Source organism: Crinia signifera, chromosome 19 (genome assembly GCF_055691185.1).
Source record: "Crinia signifera chromosome 19, ASM5569118v1, whole genome shotgun sequence".
NCBI lineage: Eukaryota > Metazoa > Chordata > Amphibia > Anura > Myobatrachidae > Crinia > Crinia signifera.
This window is the reverse complement of record NC_139226.1, coordinates 102,398,777-102,413,834: the sequence shown is the minus strand read 5'-3', so window position 1 is coordinate 102,413,834 and position 15,058 is coordinate 102,398,777. Positions and strand designations below refer to the sequence as shown.

General features: G+C 45.6%; 1 protein-coding gene across 2 annotated transcripts in view; it reads right to left on the bottom strand.

Moving 5' to 3' along the window:
• Positions 1 to 6,806, bottom strand: part of DDX6 (DEAD-box helicase 6) — a 39,532-nt gene extending 32,726 nt beyond the window's left edge. The window contains exon 1 of one of the 2 annotated variants that reach the window (XM_083163045.1): positions 6,547 to 6,806. The gene's annotated coding sequence lies outside the window, so the exon portion shown is untranslated. The remainder of the gene's footprint in view (positions 1 to 6,546) is intronic. The other variant, XM_083163044.1, reaches the window with a different exon arrangement.
• Positions 6,807 to 15,058: the final 8,252 nt, after the last annotated feature.

Here is a 15,058-nt window from a genome sequence, read left to right as displayed (position 1 = left end):
GCATACGGCCCTAAGTACATTGTGATAGTTCTAAAAATATTTGACTACTGGAGAAATTGAGCAATGTATCTGGATCATCTCACTTCCTCTACAAACACAGCCAGTGACATACAGTTACAAGTGCGTGCCTGTTAGTACCTGGTGTAGCTGCACCAGCAACCACACACTCTCAATCTGTTTTCCATAGACAAAACTATCGCAGAAAAAAAAAAAAATTGAATTGCACCACTGCAGCTGTGTCTTCAAATAATTGAATCACTAGTGCACACTTCAATTATAGCACCCTGGCAAAATAATACTATTCAATTGTGCACTGCTCCACAATGCAGTTGTTCCCGCACCCATTAATTATATATTGCACTTGCTTTGCCCAAGCCGCTGAATTTCACACATTGCTTCTCACCTCAAGAAGCAACTAAACCGCTCCCGTAGTACAGTAACAGGCAACAAGATGCACTAAATTTTTAGTCAATCTGATACAATATTTATTATTTTTACAGCAAAAGACCTTCTGATTTTCATCATATATCCCTGAGACAAGTACCACCATCTGCTTTAATCGGACTACAGAGACGCTAAAAACTATTAGCCGTACAGTAGCTACTGAGCTATTCTAACATGGTTCATGTCTTACCAGGGAACCAAAGCACACTTATTCCACACATGGTTTAACACAGTAATTTCAGAGGCAAAGAATCAACTGGCCAGGTCCAGATTGCTCCAGTAAGTAAATACGAACAAGCACTCGCATCATGCTTGCGGGCTGTATCTAGAAGCCTTTTCCATTCTAGCAGACACAAGCTGTCCATAAGAGCTAGAATTCCAATGGATTGTTAAAGTGGTTTGCTTGCAATATACTCTGAAGTCCAGAACTCCAAGCATGCAAGGTTACTTGCTGACTGTACAGCTAGCGCCTAATGTTCAATGATTGTACAAATGCCATCACTGTAATAAGTGCTAGCTGGAAGCCACTGCAGAGCAGAGATGCAAGCCAGTGTCCTGACACTGTGGCCAAACGTACTTCAGAAAGCATTTCACTAGTCAAACCCTTGTCCAAATTACATGGCCCACAATTCCTAACACTGTTACACTGCCAGTTATGTACCAGCTAATAACCTAGATAAAATGTTTTCCAAGGAGAATCATTATAGAATTTGTAGTCCACTGACCAAGTAATTTGACAGTAATGAAGACAAATGAATGAAGTCAAAACAAAATCTGGTGCAGTCACAAAAGGAACTACAAATCCAATTTAGTGCAATGAAAGGTCAGGAACACCACTGTTACCTGGAATAGCCATAAGAATGGGGAAGTTGCCGGATAAATTCAGATGCGAGTGGTATAACACTATCAGCTATTTGTAAACAGGGGAACTGATGGTCAGTTTGCAATCAGGTGATGCCAGCACAATTGTAAACGTTTACAATTATAACATTTGAATTGGCATTTTGGGCCTGTATAATATACTGCATGTTGCAATGTTCATTCTATTCAAGCAGCAACTGAATGCTTTAGTGATCAGTTGTGACTTCTACCGCTTTCAGATCGCAAGTGCAGGTCACGCCCGGGATCAGAACACTGGTCCATCTCAGGAGCGACCCGATATTTGCGGTCTGAAAGCTTCGCATCTGACCTGGCTTATTGCCTGGTCAGTGAAGTCACATGGGGCAGGGATGAGCGACGGCGTGTCATTGAGGGAGCTAGGGAGGCAGCGCTTGGAGTTGACAGCACCTCCTCCATACTGTGAACAGGACCCTTGTTGCCCGACCCAGGCACCTGACATGGGTTAGAGCAGTGTTCAACCCTGGTCGTGACCAGGGTAGAACTGCCGTGTTGCTTGAACCGAGGTGGCCCTTTCCTACCGCACCTCGACCCGTGTTGGGGCTGCAAGGAGACAGCAATAACCCGGGTCTAGAGTGCGGTCTAAAAGTGGTATCACAATTGGGTGCGCACATTTAGGGCGATATGTAGAGGGAGAGTTCTACAATTCAGAGGAAAAATATTTACCTTGTTGCAATCAGTATTCACCTTGCTGTAATCAGCGCGGGGGGGGGGGGGGGGGGGGGGGACGGGGACATACACAACCCAACAATACTGTTGTCACAGCAATTCGCAAGATGCCACCATATACATATATGGGATCACTTTCATTTGTGCATTACCAATGTTTGGGCACGGCTCAGCAACTAATATCACATTTGTTTATGCAGTCCATAGAGGTATTTAAAAAAAAAAAAAAACTCTCAAAACCATAATTCAGTGTAACCTTTAATGAGCTCCTTGGCATCACTACACTCGCAGGAGCTAAAGCAATATATTTTTAGGGACATTTTCAGAGAACGCTGTGAATACACTAAATGGAGCTCAAGTGATTTTTGTCTTTCCCAATATAGTGGAAGTAAAGTTGGAACACCCCACTTCTTGACAAGTTTCCCCTTCCCAAAGAGGAAATTTATACAGGTATGGCACCTGAACAGCATACCCTTAAGCTGTGTACTCTCTACTATTTTGGCTAAAAGTTTTGACTAGTCAAAATTATACAGTAAATTAACATAGTGGTGAAGGCCCCTATACACTAGTTCGACTTGTCCCAGTTTGCCCTTGTGAGCCCCCCCGGCAGGCTGCTCAAGATTTGGCACTTGACGTGCCAACGTATACATGCAATAAGTCGCATGCGATTTATTGCATGTATTTCCTCATAGAGCTGGTAGAGGCAGCAGGGGGGGGGGGGGGGGGATGTGACAGACCCCGCTGACTATGCCCTGCACGGACACCGCAGCTGCACATAGGTGTGACAGCAGTGTTTCACCGCTGTCACACCTACGGATCGGACCAAAATATTGGGGGTGCTAAAAAGCACCGCAATGTGCCACTGATGGGTCTGATCTGAGTACCGCGCATCGGGTCGGACAAGATGCCATACATCCGACTTGGGCCGATTTCTCAGCCGGATCCGTCTGGATTTGATAAAATCGTCCCACATCGTACAATTATATGGGCACCATTGCAATTCAGATGCGCAGCCCTGGTCAGTATCACAAGTAGAGATAAGGGGTGTACACTGAGATTTTCCAGGCGATTTGGACAGTACAGTAAAAATTGCCTAGATGGTTAGACAAAATCTCACCATTTCCCCTGCTAAAGTTACAGATGCGCCGCCCAGCAAAGTCAGAATCGCCTACCATCGAGAGGATGTGCAGGCAAGGCAATTTTTATGTGGTCACACCTTAAGGCCCACATTCAATTAGCATAAGTTAAATGTAAGACTAAATCTCTATTCAAAATAATTATGTTGGGACTTGGTTGAAAACCTCTGGTAGTCGTAGTATGATAAACAAAACATTTGTGGAGACTAATGGGGCCTACACACAGGGTGACACTGCTGAGCAATGGAGATCACTCAGCACACAGCGCTGTGTCAGCATGGTGTGCCGAGCGATCTGTCAGTGCCAGTGTTCCCCAGGTGAGAACAAGGGCCCTGACCAGCGATCTCACAAGATTTCTCCTGTATGCAGGATACTGTCGGGCGATAAGGCCTCGTACACACCAGAACGATCACGATCGTGCGTCGATCGTGAACCAATTTGCTGTGAACTTCTCAGGAGCGCTACCCCGGGCCCAGACTCACATTTGCATAAGATGGTGTATTTTTTACTTACGATCGTCAAACGATCCCCCCAATCTGAGGTCGGATTGACAGATCTTTACTGCAGTAGGTAGGATCTTCAATCCGACCTACGACCGGCGGGTACGCGCATCGGATCAGAATTGTGGGCTTAAAACGATTCCCTTCTGGTGCCAAAATAGCATGGCACCTTTACAGTTCAAAACGCACAGCACATGAATATCGGTGCGTGTATGGGCACCTTAACTGATGGTAGCTCTCGAGGACTGGAGTTGGCTACCCCAGGTGTAGTGTGAAAGGGACTACCCAAGGTCCACGACCTGGTAAAAAGCAGGTTCAGTAATCCGGGATTTAAGACCCGGCTAGACCCTTTCAGACTACACAGATTACCAGGTAGAACTGCTTTACCTGGTAGTTTGCGATTATGTCTAAAAGGGGTATTTGCCATGGTTTACCCATGCATACAGTAGCTTTTTACCACTTTGGTGGTATGCCGCAGCAGGCTGTCCCGGGTGGTTTCCGGGCATACCACTAGTAGGTACGGATGTGCTAGTGCTGCTTCCAGCTGTACGCCGCCTCTAGTGGCATCCTCCCGGTGCTCCCCCTTGACCTCTTGCGATCGTACACCCGAGTTCCCCTGCCGCCATTCGCATTGCATCAGTGACAAGGTGGCAGGCCCTGCTCGGGGAGTTCAGGCACCCGAGTCCCATCCCCCACCTGGTCACTGCTGCAGTGTGAATGGCATCAGGGAGCTACAGTAATAAGATTGAAGGAGACCAGAAGTCAGGAACAGGGGTGAGTATTGCTGGGGCAGGTTTGTCAAGGAGTTGTCCAAACCATGAACTTTTGTGCAGCTCATCACCCTGCAGTAAATGCACCTGAACTGATCAAACAAGCACCATCTAGGGACAGCTGTGGAGGAACACCGCTGTATTTGCAGTAGTTTTTTTTTTTTTTTTAACGTCATTATCTTTTAAGGCCAGAGCTCTGTTTTTTTCCTCCCTGGCTGCCTTCAATCACTGCAGGAAAATGCAACAAAAGTTAAAACATTTTATATTGGACAAGCCTGCTTCAAGATTTAAAGAGGTTGAGAACACAATTGACACTATATCACACAAGTTCTGCCTCACATCGCTGGGGGGCTACCATAATCTGCCGACCTGTGCCCAGCCGGGCATAACAGATGCCTGGCAGAACTTTGTGCTGATTGGTGGACCATTACATTATTACAATAGCATCGATCAAGAGTTTACCTAACAGCTTGGCTTGCTAGAAATACTACATTTGTGCATATGAAACATAAAAAGCCTAGCAAAACTATGTTGGGGGTGATTTCTCCTACAGAGATTAAGCAAACAAGCTGACACCTGTATTACGGGAAACGGTCATTAGGTAGACACGCATTGGGTCGACCACTTAATGTCTACATGGCTAATGTTGACAGATGACATAGGCTGCCATGGCTAAGGTCGACAGCCAAAAGGGCGACATGAGTTTTTCATGTTTTTGAGGTATTTCATGCCCTACCATCCACTAGGGCGTAGAGGGAGAATAGAGTGCCAAGCGCAGTGAGGCACCAGGACCGAAGAATGTCAAGTGCAGCGAGCAATGTGAGCACAATGTCAACATTCGTGGGAAACACTCATGTTGACCTTTTGACTGTTGACCTAACGTTTGTGTCAACCTAAGCCATGGCAACCTAATATGGGTCAACCCATATGACCTTAACCGCTGTATTACACACAGCAGCAGCTCAGTGCTAACATCTGAATGTATCAAAAACTAAAGGTGCCCATGCACTTCCACGAGACAGCCCTTTTTCACCCGATTTTGACCTGTCTGGCCTATAAAATTGTGTGAAAAGTGCTATATTGTATGTGTTTTACCTCTGATTATGATCCACTGCCCTGTGAGGATTGGTTCTGGAGATAGTCAAGGCTGCCACAAGGATTTGTTGGATCCTGCAGCAATGACTGGGATTGCATGCAATACATCATATGCGAAAGGAGCGCATACGGTGTACCATATGCCATCCTGCCGTCTTCAGTAAACTTACCCCTTAAGGCCCTCATTCAGTAGCGCAAGGTACAGTATAACAGCTGTACCTTGCGCTACTGAATGAGGGCCTTAAGGGGTAAGTTTACTGAAGTGAGTGTATTTGGAAGCGTGGGATGAAAAGGAAAAGTAGAATCCTACTGGTTGCTATTGTCAACACCTCATACCTCTAGTAAATTTACCCATTAAAGGTGGCCATACATAATGGCGTCCCCCACAATCCCTCCTTGAACCACCTGGGAATCTCCAGGGCAGAAGGACCGCACAATACATTGTACGTCATAATTTTGCATATGATGTATTGTATCGTTCACAATCCCGGATATGGCGATGTGACTGATGCGTTACCTGAGGCCTGAGTGATCTTCAGGCTGTGATGCACAATCACAAGCGATTTTAATGCTTTTCATGCAATTGGTCACCTCAATCACATGCAAAGTGACCAAATATGCAAGGGAACCACCCTAGTGTACGGGCACCTTAAGTCACATTCCCGAATAACCTAATCCTACCCATTTGGTCAGGGTCCCCCTCCATAGCACTGTACATACCTGCCGGCCTAGCAGTATGTACAGCCAGGCTACACGTACACTCACAGGGGAGGCGAACTGAGCGGCTATATCCGGGTTACACACGCCTAATAAGGGCTTACACCCCTCCTATACAGCCACAAGTAAACAAGCCGGCCTAACCCTGTGTGAGAGCGGGGGGGAGGGGAGGCTGAGGCCTAGCTGCCACCCACCTCCTGCCCGCCCCAGTACAGTACGAACAGCCAGCCCAAACCCCGCCATCAACCCCCTCGGCTTCCCCTGTACACAAGGCCCGAAAGGCCGTCACCCAACCCGCACCCTCCTTCCCTCACCCACCGGGTCCCAATCACACAACGCACCCCGAACACGTCCGATGCCTCCCCGCCGTGTTCTCCTCTTCTTCCGGCCGTGTCTCGCTGCGGTGTCTCCCGACGTATAGCGTTATATAGTATGATCACTACTCGTTCTTATTATTATTATTAGGATTATTATATTATTCTGTTTGTTTCTTCTCCGTGCGTTTTTCTGAGTCGAAGCTGTAAAATGGCGGCCTCCGTCCTTCCTTCCTCCTATAAACCCTCCCCGCGCCGCGCGTCCGGATCCCTCCGCCGTGCAACGAGACGCTGGATGTGGGGAACTGAAAGGGCGTGAGGGTTCGTGTCCCTGCGCGTGGACTATTACCTGCTGCTGCTGTTGCGGCGCACTCAGCCAGACTCAGCACTTCCGCCGGGAATGATTGGGGGATTGCTGCTAGTGTGGGTGGTGATGGGCGGGCAGCTGCTGAAGTCTGGGAGAGAAAAGTTATTCTTTCTCTCCCCGTCACCCACCAGCCCTTTCCCCGCTATGGGAGAGCAATGGCGGCGGGCTATATATGTGCGCAGCAATAATTACGAGTGTCTTTGTTACACTTACCACAGGCAGCAGAGCCAGATAATGGTACATTACTCCCTGCATCTGACCAATATGTATATATTTCTTAGCACACATATATCATTTTAATATTTAAATATAAATTGGATTTCCAAATTTTGCAATTTCAAAGTTTATTCAATAGGGGTTATTGTCCGATTAACCAGGTGATGGTGTTAGGAAAATAATCTGGGTCCAGTTACCCAGTGATCCAACCCAGGTTTATTAATATAAATATTATCCTTTGTTTATACGCCACAAGGTATCCATAGCACCCAATTCATAATTGACAGAATGGCCGGGAAGGTGCTGGAAATCGGTTCCCCAAATCCAGGGGCTGATCTAGACTCTTTTGTGGGGGGGTGGTTTACAATTTAATCTTGTCCCTCCCCTGTCCAGTCCTGACCCCTCCCCTTCCCAGTCCTGATTCCTCCCCTTCCAAGTCATGGCTCCTCCTCTTTCCAGTCCTGCTATAGCTTGTAGTCAATAAACACTAGCACCTTCCTTGTAGGCATGGCCATCGTTGCCATTGCCATCGATGCCAATTCTGCAACTGGCCATCGATAGTGCTTAACTATGCAATGGATGACCATCAATATTTTTATATATCGATGGTCATCCATTGTGTTTGATTGATTGGCCTTTGGGATGGGGCGGGGCTTTGTGGTTCTCAGGGGCGGGGCTATGCTCCGTGTCCCGGCACTTTGAAGAAGAAAAAACAAAAAAAAGCAAAACATTGTTTTGCTGTTCCATCTGGTTCTCCCCATCGATGGCAAAAGTATTCGACATCGGCCATGAACCATCAATGATTTTGAATCATCGATGGTCGATGGCCATCCCTACTTCCTTGTGACATCAGCCTCGCAAGAGTATTTGAAACACACACATTACATATTGGCATACTAATAAATTAAGATTAGCCTGTCATTGTAATATATGACAAAAAAAGAGGGCTCTGTGCTCGGAGGATGTAGCCTCAGATAGCACTCCACAAATCCCCGGGCTGCAGTTACCGTAAGAAACGCAGACAGATTACAGTCAAAGTGCACCACATGGGGAATATATCCATTTATTACATGGCCGATATAACCCTCCAAGTCCCATCCACTGTATAGATGCTGATGATCGTAGACCTGTGCATTACGTAGCTGTAGTGCAGAGATCACATACAGGATGAGGATAACAGTAATGCCCCTACAGAGTGCAGCCCATGTAGATGGCAGCAGGACAGTGATTTGTGACCGTCCTGCCCAGACGCCTGGCCCCAGCCTGAAGACAGCAGAGAGCATGAGGTGGAAGGACCCTAGCGGTGGGGCGATCACCCCCCCCCCCCCCCTGTATCCTTGCCTGCCCAGATCCCCGCTCACTCCTTCCCAGCATAATTTTACCCCTGTTCCCTCTTTGTGCACCCTCGAATTATGTAACACTGGCATTTTCCAGGGAATGCAGGTGTTTCCTGGCAGCTGACGTCAGCAGCGGTCTCCTCCCCGTGGCCTTTACAGGGCCCAGGGAGTCTAGACTTACTCAACGCTGTGAGCAGGGTTAAAATCATTTGATGGTGAGTCATTTTCTGACTGCAAATACATTTGAAGCCGTGCACATGGTGGAGGGAGCTCGGTAGGGTGGCTGAATACTCCCAGACCAATTAATCAGGCCGCATGTGTTCTTTGCATGCAATACCATGCCAACTACTTGCCAAGGAGCTGCAGGATCGCTTTTGATAAATCACATGTGCGCCTTTTGCATCGGATCCGGTTTGGAGGTAAAACACATACGGCGCTGTTTACAGGATTTATGGCTCAATGGGCCGAAATTGTGTGAAAAAGGGCCATATCCTATAGTGTATGGCCACCTTTACAGCTGAATACAAAAGAAAACAAGTTTGGTGAGAATTTGGTGTCATCAATAATGGTTTCAGGAAGAGAAGGAAAAGAACACAAGGGTAGAGAACCCTGCTCGTGAGAGCTTACATTCTTTGCCCAGGAAGCACCAGGGTTGCGGGGTGTCTGCCCAAATCAGGCCGAAAGTCAGGGAAAGAGTGCAGACAAGAGATACATACACCTACATAACAAGGGCACAAGTTACCTTTCTCCACTTGCAATGGGAGAAGAAAAAGAATAGAGATCTGCACACTGGGAATATTTATTTTTCACATAAATATTCCCAGTGTGCACCCTAAAGATCTCTATTTTTTTTCTTCTCCCATTGCATATGTTCATACATTTAGAGAAGGGCAGCACCACTACTGCTGAAAAGTTGAAGGGAATTAAAAAGAAATAACACAAAAAATAGTGTGAAAAACAAAAGATTTAAAAAAAAAAAGGGAATTATATGTGATCCGGACAAAGGAGCGGAATAGACACTCCTTCTGACCTTTCTCCACTCACCTACTGTGATCTGGAGATGAAGGACTATTAGCAGTACCTACTGTAGGATCTCCCTGAATTCATATGGGGGTCAAGTTTTGCAGCTCCAACTCTATAGTACTCACTGCCCTCAGACTTGCCATGGTAGATGAGGTTTGAGGATCCGACTCTGGTGGACAGCTTGAAGCAGCTTTGGTGAGCGTAAGGTGGACGGATGTAGTCCCTGTGCATAAACCAACCAAATGTTGGAGAAGGTAAATCCCCTAAGCAGTGGTCTTCCTCTGGACCCATGCAAGGAGTTTTAGATTTTGCTGTGTCTGACAAGCAGGTCGTGGCTCTCTGCTAGGAATATCTACAATTAATTTGGAGTATGATGGCAGGATATGAACTAAACTTTGGAACACGAAGAAACGAAACTAGCACCTGGACTCATTGATATAGGATTGATCCGGGAACTTCGGAATAACTTACACTGCACCTGGACTCGATACTATAAGGCTTGATCTGGGGATACAACAGAAATTGCACCTGGACTCAGTGAACAAAGGCTTGATCCGGGGACACCGGAATAACGGAACTTGCACCTGGACTCAGTGAATGAAGGCTTGATCTGGAGACACCTAAATAACTGAAACTGCTGTAAGTTAATGTAGACAGCGGCAGCACTGGAGAAGAGGTTCAGCAAAGCTTCCAAACACTCCGGGTTGTAATGGAAGTTGTTCCAGCACAGGAGAAAATCTGAGAGCGGTTTTTAAACCCCAGGGAGGAATGCCATTGGTCAAAGAAAGTAGCAGTATAGGAATATTGGCCATAAGTTGTCATATGACCAAGCCCAAGATGGTGATGCCCGTCTCTGGGAACCAGCAGAGAGTATTCTGAACCCAAGATAACAAGCAGCTGCCCGCGACCCCCACCCGCTGGACATCACCAGCCAAACGCCCGTCTGACAGAGAGACCATAACGTATGAATGGGTAAGTATACACCGTTCAGCTGCGCACTCTTCAGGTTCGAGACAAGACTGAAGCTGTCCCTACTCACATATTTCACTAATGTCCATTTAGTTCCTAATCAAAATATGACCTTACTGCTAAGTTCTCTTATCACATATTTTTGTATTTTCTGTTCTAAATGCAAATATAGGCCTTAATCTGGTCTATTCGCAGCAGGGGCCAATGTTTTTGTACTGCGCATGTGCATACGCAGGGTGCATGCACCCACCCTGAACAGACTGATCACCAGGTGCACACACCCAGGACAGCGGGCGGGGGCAGAGAGGGGGGCGTGGGTCGGCGGGCGTCACCATCAGCATATGGGAATGCCCAGTGTTTCATGGGCATTCCCATGAGAACGCTGGTCATTCTCATGCTAATGAGACCATGACGTGGGTGCGGGGTGGCGGACAGCTGACATCACCGGATGTCAGCTGCCCGCCCATTTCCTTACTAGCATGTACACATATGTAAGTGACTTCAGAGTCACTTTTATATGCGTGCATCTATCCCATCATTCGATGGTCGTCGACCATCGAATGATGTGGGTGGATCCCATTAGGCTGCAAATGGATGGTATTGTGTACCATCCATTCGCAAGCCCCTGCGAGTGAGCCACCCTTGCAAATGGGTGGCGCCAGCCAACCATTCGTAAGGCGGGGTTTGGTGGAATTAACCAGAATAACCCCCATAGTGCACAATGGCCCTTATTCTGGGTCACTCGCAAAGGCAAATTCCTTCACAAATGGACAAAACCATGTGCACTGCAGGGGGCAGACGTAACATGTGCAGAGAGAATTAGATTTGGGTGGGGGTTTTACTTCAAAGTGAGATCTATATTGCAGTGTAAAAATAAAGCAGCCAGTATTTTCCCTGCACAGAAACAAAATAACTCCCCCAAATCTAACTCTCTGCACATGTTACATCTGCCCGACCTGCAGTGCACATGGTTTAGTCCATTTGAGAAGGAATTTGCCTTTGCAAGTGAACCAGAATAAGGGCCAATGAGTCAATTGTGAGAAAGTTATTATTATTATTTTTACGCTTATCGCAGAGGACAGTAGGCTAAATTCTCATTCATGAGGTTTTATAATCTATTTATTACAGCAGTAAATACAAAAAAAAAAAAAAACATATTTAATTGTAGGAAAACAATGTCAGTAATGTATGCGTAACCACCAAGCACCACCACAAGAAAAGGAAATAAAAAATCCACAACCACCTACAAAACATAGGTGTGTTTATAATGGGTGCAGGCCGGCCAGCACACACCCTACACCCAGAACATACCTACTTGGTGCTAGAGAACTGGTCCCCCCTCATATGCAGCGACATCTTTAAAAAATATGGCACAGGACAGTGAATAGAAAAGATTATTTCACTACATTTAGGAAGCAGCAGCCTGGCCAGCTCCACAGTGGCTCAGAAAAATGGGGAGGTCTAAGGGCATAGCGATGTGATCATGGCCCCGCCCCCACTATACAATGCTTGCATTACTGGCATTGTAATGTGCGGTGGGTGAGGCTACAAGGATGCAACTCAGGGTGAATGGCACCATCTTCCCACAATTTTAGTCTGATAGTGGGCGACTGCAGGGTGAACGGGGAACGGTGTAGGGCAGTGGTTCCCAAACTTTTTCAAATCACAGCACCCTAGAGCATCAGAATATCTTTCACAACACTCCTAGGTCAAAAGTTTCTTATTCAGAAATAAAAAAATTAAATTGTTTTATGTGTCATACAAAGTTTAATTATGGATGAGGGACAGGATTAGCTTCTTTTTTGTCCACATATTTTATTATTGACGGCCTACCAGCAATGTTTTTACCTTTTACATTGACTATAATTAATTTGAATTAGTCCTGGACCACCAATCTAAGGCACCCCTGCAAGTGTCCCGAGGCACCCCAGGGAGCCACGGCACACAGTTTGGGAACCACTGGTGTAGGGTGTGTAGGGAATATTTTTACCTATCGATGGTCACCCATTGGGTTTAATGGATTGGCCTGTGGTCCAATTAAAACATGGGGGCGGGGCTTTGCGGGTAACAGGGGTGTGGCTATGCTCCGTTTCCCGGCACTTAGTAAAAATAAAAAATTGTTTTGCTGTGCCATCAATGAAGGGAAACCATCTGGTTCCCCCCATCGATGGCAAAACTATTCAACATTGGCTATAAGCAATCAATGATTTCAAATCATCAATGATCGATGGCCACCCCTACCTTGTAGCAAAAAATCACTAGTATAGAAGGAGGGGGGAAGGTTGGTCTACTCCTGCCCCAGCCTCAAACTTGTTTTGTTCTTGAATTACATGGGTATATTCAGTTGATACGTTCTCTGTGAAGGGTAATGCTGGGTACACACCAGGACGACTAGGGCCCGATTCTGTCAATTTAGATCCAATTCCGACCGGTTGTATGCAGATTGTATGTACTTTTGTGCATTTTTGTCATTTATTTGATCCGATTCCGATCCGATGCACGTACACGCCACTCGTTTGGTCGCATCTTTGGTCCTACGTCCTGCAGGTAGGATCCGTCAATCCCAGGCCGACCGACCGTCAATCACATGCAGATCGTGAGTGTTTTTTGCCGCCTCCGTCGGCCGTCCGTCGGTGCGTCCGTCGTTTGATATAGCCTATTTGAGTGGCATTTCCTAAACACTCCCCCGGCGCCATGTTTTTCCACATAGCAAACAGTGCTGGCGCAGCAGTTGGACTCTCCTTCTTGTCTCATCTCCCAGAACAACAACCTGGTATGTTTGCACTCCCAATGCTCTCCTATGCATGCCCACTGTTGCCACCAATGTATATAGTGTGTATAGAGCACTGGTTTGGCAACCGTGCACCCGACCATGTCACTGTTTGCTCGGGTGGGCGCCATGTGTGTGTGTATATATATAACCATTGTCCACCATTGCAGTATTCCATGCACTCCTCTCTGCTAGGCCCCATTCACCTGTGTGTGTGTTTGTGTGTATATATATAGATCTATATATATATAGATATAACCATTGTCCACCATTGCAGTATTCCATGCACTCCTCTCTGCTAGGCCCCATTCACCTGTGTGTGTGTTTGGTGTGTGTGTGTGTGTGTGTATATATATATATATATATATATATATATATATATATATATATATACACATATACATATAGATATAACCATTGTCCACCATTGCAGTATTCCATGCACTCCTCTCTGCTAGGCCCAATTCACCTGTGTGTGTGTTTGTGTGTGTGTATATACCTTTTCAAAAATTAAATATAAACAAAAAATAAAAAATTTAAAAAAAAATTAAAAAATAAAAAATTTATAATAAAATAAATAATATAAAATATAATAACTATGGAATATAGTTAAAATATTCTTTCATCACCATTAGCATTTTTTCAAGAGATGGATGAAACATTCAATCTCCCCCCGAATATTTTTTCTTAAAAACATCATTATCTTTAAAGAATTGACTAATGGCTCCCAACTGGCACCATTTGGCCTATTAACTGGCACTTTTCAGACACTTATTTTTTTTTAAAAAAAAAATTAAATAACATTTTTTCTATGACATTAAGGTGTGAGCATCACTCCCCCATTACTAGTTCCGTATACGAATCCTTAAAATACTGTGTTGTCCTGTTCGATTGACATTATAAAAGCACAATAACCCCCTTGTTTTTTAGCTAAAAATCTAAAAATTAAAAATCCCTAGATCCACTACTTAATACCCAACATTAGACTTAGAATCCACATCTGAAATATCACACATAACAATATAAAAATTAAACATCCCATCTTTAGCGCCTAACAGGCATGATTTGGCACCCCAACTGGTGTTTCCAATATACACTTTTTCTCAACAATTTTTCTTAATAATGTTTTTTAATGTTTTTTAATGTTTGTTGCTGTTCCATTTTTTCAACCATTCCCCACGTCCAGCGGTATGGATATGTTTATTTCATTTGTTCTAAGAAGCGATCCCCTGACAAATGTACATCGGCACCTTATAAAACTTATGCAATGTGTATAAATGTAAACATTATTAATGTGTTGAGACTTGTTCTCCATCCAGAACCATGTAGATGTACTAGGGCAGTGGTAGCCAACCCTAGCCCTCGAGAGCTACCAACAGTTCACATTTTCCAGACAACCTAGCTGCTGCACAGCTGCACTCATTAATCACTGACACATTTTAAAAGATACTCAGATGGAGCTAATTAGGTCACTTGTGATTCTGTGAGGAGACCTGCAAAACATGCACTGTTGGTAGCTCTCGAGGACTAGGGTTGGCTACCCCAGTACTAGGGTGATCCCTCCCGGAACCCCGACCTTCCTGTATATAGTGATTTATACCAAAATTGTTAGGTTTACAGTTTTGCATTTAAACCGGATATCCCCATTTTCTCAGCAGTGATGCACCAGTACCACAGACACTGCCGCACATCCCACTTCCGGGCGATCACGCCCCTTGCAATTAGCTGCACTAAAAAAGCATATGTTGAGACCCGCCTCCGGGGACTCAGACGTGGCAGGGTGTGGTACATCAGAGACCTGCACTTCCGGTGATGCAACTTCCTGTTTCTGGCC